This window comes from Heterocephalus glaber, unplaced genomic scaffold (genome assembly GCF_053883595.1).
Source record: "Heterocephalus glaber isolate CG9 unplaced genomic scaffold, H.glaber_assembly_v1.0 deba00000122, whole genome shotgun sequence".
NCBI classification, from domain to species: Eukaryota; Metazoa; Chordata; class Mammalia; order Rodentia; family Bathyergidae; genus Heterocephalus; species Heterocephalus glaber.
Genome location: NW_028258138.1, coordinates 22,388,952 through 22,395,884, shown reverse-complemented (window position 1 = coordinate 22,395,884; position 6,933 = coordinate 22,388,952). Strand labels below are relative to the sequence as shown.

At 35.3% G+C, this 6,933-nt stretch overlaps 1 pseudogene; it reads left to right on the top strand.

Moving 5' to 3' along the window:
- Positions 1–4,963: 4,963 nt before the first annotated feature.
- Positions 4,964–6,525, top strand: LOC101696694 (eukaryotic translation initiation factor 3 subunit E pseudogene; annotated as a pseudogene).
- The last annotated feature ends 408 nt before the right edge of the window (positions 6,526–6,933 follow it).

The following is a 6,933-nucleotide window of genomic DNA, read 5'->3' as shown; positions in this document are numbered from 1 at the left end:
TCTATTCCAATGCTGACTCTGCAGTTTATAGCATCAATTTGGTCACTGTACCTTATTTTGTACATCATTTCCTTCATTAGTAAATTGAGCACATCAATTCTATCCAGTTATGTAAATGCTATTTCCTGCAAGTAAATTAACACCCTATAAAAAACAAACACAAAAAATAAGAGTAAACGTAACCTATTATTTTGATTTGTGAAATTCCTTTGTGAGTGAATTCTAATAATATATAGGTTAAAACATCATATATAAATAAGAGAACTCACAGCTTGGCCAGAAAAATTGCCACAGCTATGAATATATTCAGCTCCCAAACTTCTTTTCATCAGCTCATACACTATATTAAATATTCTTATTCTATTTTTTCCATAAAATAAAATCCAATGGTATTTCGTGCTCATATTTTCTTAAACTTTATGAAATTTTTCTACTAGCACTAAAGATATGACAAATATATGAACTTTCAAAAGCAAATCATTTTCATGTCACACCCCTAGAGTTTCCTCAACTAGCATAATAACTGATTCATTATTCCTCTGAGTACTGAAAACGAGTGTTCATAAATAATTGAGTTTTTAAACCCCATTATAACAAGGACATTTAAATGTCACATTTACTTACCAAATTCACCTTTTGTGCTGCCATGTAATTTTAATATATCTTTGTATGTACTGCACATGATTCCTTTCTGTAGCATTATCTCTAGGGAATGGTGGATTTTTCATAATTCAGCTAGCAAGAAAAATCTACAGGAACTGTTGAGATTATTAATTTTATAAGTAGACACAATGATTCAGTGCCAGGAAAATTTTAACCTTTATGAGGATCTTTGATGATAGCATTACACTGCTTAATAAAGTGCCAGAGAGCAGTGAGGTGAACCTATAATCATTTAATAGCAATTAACAAGGAAATTTTTGTGGCTTGGTTCTTCCTTATATGTCTGTTTTTGTCAAGGAGAGTTCACTACTACAATATAGCATATCTTTTTGGCAACAATGATATGAGTCAGTTAAAAGTAAATTGTGCAATAATGCACAGAGAAAATGGGACAATTCCAGAGCATGCAATTATCTGAGGGCCCTATGGAGAACAAAGTGGAGCATCTGTTGCAAACGAAAGAATCAGCAGTTGATGTCTACCTACATGCTGTGAAAAATCAACTGAGTAATACAGGCAAACACTTTAATACAGCATCCACTCTGCAGTCTCAGCTCACCTTGTATTTAACCTGGACAAAAGCCACCTCCAGCAGATCAAAATCTCTGTTAAAATTGTATGCAGTAAATTTATAAATTTACAAGGTAACACTTTAACAATGGTTGCTTTATTTATTAGACTTTTTCTATTTAGTCTACCAAAGAGTGTATGAATATAAGAAAGTTAAAATAAAATGTAATAAAAGAAAAATGCATCAGAATCAGTTTTCCCAAATTTATTTCTATATGAAATGATTATATGGGCAACAGATACCTACCAATCATTCATGTAAAAACATACCTGAAGGAATCTTGTTTGAAGCATTGCGAATAAGAACAATGAAAAAATAAAAACTCAACCTTTATCTATTAACCCTAAGTATATTTATCTGATCTATAGCATTACTAAATTTGTACTTCATGCTGTCAAATTCAAGGGCATAAACATGTGCACATACAAACATAAACCATGCATTATTTTTCCCTGTACATGCATAAGGTAACATTTCAATTTCCAAAACAATAGTATTTCAATTTCTTGTCATTTTGCGAGTATACCAAGATTCAAATAGATGAGTGAATTTCCAGAGTTGCAGCACTGGAACTACAAACCTTTGAGAAATAGAAGTCAGATGATCACAGAGGTATAACATAGATATTCTGTGCTTCAGAGATTACAAATCTCAATTTTAAGAACACCTAGCAAGTATTATAAATAGAGTGCTCTGATGAGATAAATAAGAAGTAAGCTGAAGGAAACTGTTCCTTATAAAAAGTCAGCTACTCCTCGGTTCAGGCCAGCTAGTCCATCTGAGAGCTAACCTACCCATTCCAATACTAAAGTTATTTTCTCAAGAGAAACTAGAGATTCCAATTTTAAGGGAATTCTTCACATAATTATTGTAAAGATAGCAGTCTACAGGCAAAATTCAGCCATGGCCAAATCTTTACTCCAAGAATTGGCATTTTATTCAGAAAACAGCCTCATGTCTCAGCCCAGGAAAGAATGAAAAGTATCTCAATGCAGAAAAAGATCAGAAACCTAGACGTTTACTTTCTTGTCCTACAGGCAGAGTGCCAAGGCATTCAAATCACAGCTTCAGTTTGGTCCAATCAGTTAAATTCACAAAAAGATAAGTTTCCTCCAGTAATCTTTATCCTCAATTTAGGGATTAGTTTACTTTTTAATTGAAAGTCAAGAGTTGAAAGTGGGTACATTTTGCAGCTGTATTGGAGGCAGTGTGACTATGTTCACACTCGCTAATTCTTACGTAACAGTGTTGCCTCCAAGGGGTGACTTAGGTGGCTATATGGTGAACTCTAGGTTCCCACAATCATTACCTCACATTTAATTTTGGAATATTTACAATATATTAGAAATTAATGAAAAAGTTTAGATATAAGTAAAATGCATTGGAAATTGCTGTTTTTATTGTGACGTTCAATATAAGTAGAAGAGTTTCTTAGGAGCTAAGAGGAAGGGGAAAAACAATTTGTGAAAAGGAGCAGAGAGAATCATATTTCAGAGGAAGTTGTTTTTTAAATGTTTAACTGAGATATAATTAGGACCATAAGTTTTAATGATTAATTTAGGAGGAAAATGTAACAAAATAGAGTTCATAAAATGTGGATCAGAGATTGAGAATGTGCTATGAATCCAAATCTTGATTAATATATTTCTGTGCAACTGAGGGGAAAATATAAATCTCACAAAAGCATGAAACAAGTGAGCTTGTTATATAAACTATTTCAGCACATACTTTTGTCCTTCATTTCCAGCTAGGAACTGTCCCTAATTTCATTCTTTCTCCTTTTTTTTGGTAGGGGGGATCGAGCTTGGGTCCTTGCACTTGAGCAGCAGGTGGCAAAACCACCGAGTTAAATCCCAGGCCCCCAGTTTCATTCTTATATGAGACTCTATACCAGTGGGGAGAGTATGGCAGTGGGAACACAGCCACTGATCACATACTGCTTGCAATTTTAGTTGGCAAGAACACATTTCTTGGGAAACAAGTAAGGAAATAAAATTTCCTCTTCAAACTGCCACATAAAAAATATTCTCTCTTCTGCTTCCAACTCATTATTTTACTTTATCTATTCTCTAAGCATACCCTTCCTCCAGAACAGAGCTCCTAAAACCCAGATTACCTGAAAAATGTGTCTACTACTACTATTAATAAAGGCAATGGTCAAAGGAGTGTGTGGAGTTCAACATTTAAGCCAGATATAGCTGTGTTGGAAACATACGTAATGTTACGTATTAGTCATATGACTGTGAGCAATTCACTTTACCTATCTGCTTCATTGAATAAAGGCAATAAAAACAGTAACATGCAGAGTTACTGTAAGTAAAGAAGCACTGTGAACCTGAATGTGTTCCTTTCTGGGGTCTTATTGTACCTGAGTATATTTGGCATCTTCATAAGATAGCATCAGGAGAGGCTGATTTAGCTAAGTTTTAAAACACACACCTATAATCCCACACTCTGGAAAGTTGATGGAGGGAAATTCCAATTTTGAGCCTAATCTGGGCAACCTTGTCTCAAACTAAGAAATAAAAAGTCCTGGTGATGTAATTTAATGCAATGGTCCTGGGTTCAACCCCCTACATTGAAGAAAAAAGAAATCAGAAGAAGGAGAAGAGGAAGATGAAGATGAAGAAGGAAGGAGGAGGAGGAAGGGGCTGATTTTCAGGAGGCTATTTATTTACTTGTTTATTTATTATTTAGTTTGGTTTTGGCAGGTAAATAAATAGGCAGAACACACGGGGGGATTTGGGGACATCACAATATTCAAAACATGAGTATTAAGCTCTGTAAAAATATTTATTTTACCAGGAGCTGACAAGACATAGACTTGCAGGGCATGAGCACATACATCACTTCAATAAAAATAACACTCAGAATTGTGAGTCGGCAGCAGGAGCTCAGCAGTAGAGCCATGTCTGAGACCACATAGTTTAACGGAGAATATCAGATGGAACTTGGACACATCCTTGATCTTTTGTCTTGAGAAAATATATTTTAACTATTAAGCTCAATTCTGGAATAGGTTGTTCATCAGAGATAGCTAAAATAGTCATAAATTAAACAGTGTTTTGATTTAAAGTGATGTTTTAAAATGTTAGGAGACGATTTCTCAGCGCTTGATACTGGTGCTCCCTTTTCTCAAATCTGTTTCTGTGACACATTTTGTCAACAAAGTGACTGTTGAGAGTAAGATTTTTAAGGAGCCATAGTGTAGGTGATATAGCAATGAAAACTTTTGGTGAGTTTGCTATTGCCAAGGAATTTTGATTATACTTTGCACACTCTAATTGATTTTCAATAACCATTAGTTTTGAATTCAAGCACATTTTCCCTCAAAAATACAAACGATGACAGAAGGAAACTTTCTTTATAAAAACATAATACTCTGCATTTTAAAACACAGCTGAAAGTCAGAAGCTCAAAGAATGAATGAAATATTGCCTCAACAGCACAGTTATTATTTTAAAATTAGCAATAAAGCAGGTACTGTCACAGAAATGCCAAGCATATAATGATACAACAAAACATCATGTGTTATTATCACAAATCATTTTTAGAGCAGATACTGCTATATTCACAAATCAAGGTCCTGTACAAACAACAGGGACAAGGTCCAATTAATTAGCTTTATATATGATTAAACAAAACAGCTGTCAAGTATAGTACAGTCTTGATACGGGGTAAAACTTTTAAAATGAATTAGTAGATGGACAAATAACTAAATATTATTGTCAGTTAAAATATCTTATTGCCGAAGTGATTACATTTACTCCAGTCTACTTAGGTAGATGAAAATAATTTGGACTGGAGCACAGTCCCTCTCCTCCGTCAAGGTGGCGGAGTATGACCTGACCACGCACATGGCGCATTTCTTGGACAGGCACCTGGTCTTCCTGCTCCTGGAGTTTCTCTCTGTGAAGGGGATATATAATGAGAAAGAATTATTACAAGGGAAGTTGGACCTTCTTAGTGATACCAACATGGTTGACTTTGCAATGGATGTGTACAAAATGCTTTATTCTGATGACATTCCCCATTCTTTGAGAAAAAAAAGAACCACAGTTGTTGCACAACTGAAACAACTTCAGGCAGAAACAGAACCAGTTGTGAAAATGTTTGAAGATAAAGAAAGGACTAGGCAAATGCAGTCAACCAGAGATGGTTGGATGCTATTTGACTACCTGGCAGATAAGCATGGGTTTAGACAAGAATATTTAAATACACTCTACAGGTATGCAAAATTTCAGTATGAATGTGGGAATTACTCAGGAGCAGCAGGATACCTTTACCTTTTCAGAGTATTGGTTCCAGCAACTGACAGAAATGCTTTAAGCTCCCTCTGGGAAAAACTGGCCTATGAAATCTTAATGCAGAATTGGGGTGCAGCCATGGAAGATCTTACCTGCTTAAAAGAGATCATAGATAATAATTCTGTGAGTTCTCCACTCCAGTCTCTTCAGCAGCGAACGTGGCTCATCTTTGTTTTCTTTAACCACCCCAAAGGTCGAAATAATATTATTGATCTCTTCCTTAAGCAGCCACAGTACCTTAATGCAATTCAGACAATGTGTCCACATATTCTCCGCCATCTGACCACTGCAGTCATAACAAATAAAGACATTCGATAGCGTCAGCAGGTGCTAAGTAAAAGTTATTCAACAGGAGTCTTACACATATAAGGACCCAATTACAGAATTTACTGAATGCTTATATTAACTTTGACTTTGATGGGGCTCAGAAGAAGCTGAGGGAATGTGAATCAGTCCTTGTGAATGAGTTCTTCCTGGTGGCCTGCCTGGGGGACTTCATTGAGAATGCTTGTCTCTTCATATTTGAGACATTTCTGCCATATCCACCAGTGCATCAGCATTAGTATGCTGGCAGATAAAACGAAGATGACTCCAGAAGAAGCAGAAAGGTGGAGTGTGAATTTGATTAGAAATGTGAGGCTGGATCCCAAGATTGATTCTAAATTGGGTCATGTGGTCATGGGTAACAATATAGTCTCACCCTATCAGCAAGTGATTGAGAAAACTAAAAGCCTCTCTTTGAGAAGCCAGATGTTGGCCATGAACATTGAAAAGGAACTTAATCAGAATAGTAGATCAGAAGCTCCCAACTGGGCAACCCAGGATTCTGGCTTCTACCGAGGAACCTTAGAGAAAACACGGAAAAAATATGAAACAATAAAACCATTATATAATGGGTAATATACATTTTAAAAGCAATTAATGTTTAGTGTAAATTTTGGAGAATTTGAATAAAATTGGTTGTGATTCATTTTAACTTGCTGTGACTGTCCAAAAAATAAATAATTGGAATGATACTAGGTTATGGAATGTATAGAAAAAGCGTAGAAATAAAGCAAATCTGAGAAATGCTTACATAGAAAACCGTATGGAAGAGTGTTTCCAAAACTGGAAGCTAATTCAAGAATCCACAGAATCAATTGTTTGAAAACTCATGTGATACCAACCTTATTCACACAGTTTTGCCATCATATCTGAAGTTAACATCAAGAGTGAGCACTATGGTTTGAATATGTTTTGTTCATTGTGATGTTCACATTGAAATTTGCCACTGTGGTGATGTTGGGGATTGACACCTTTAAGAGGGGAGTCAGAGCTATGTACTATAAACTATGATATTTAAATTTAACAGTACACTTAGAAGCAATGAACTAAACTGGTAAAGGCTAAGAC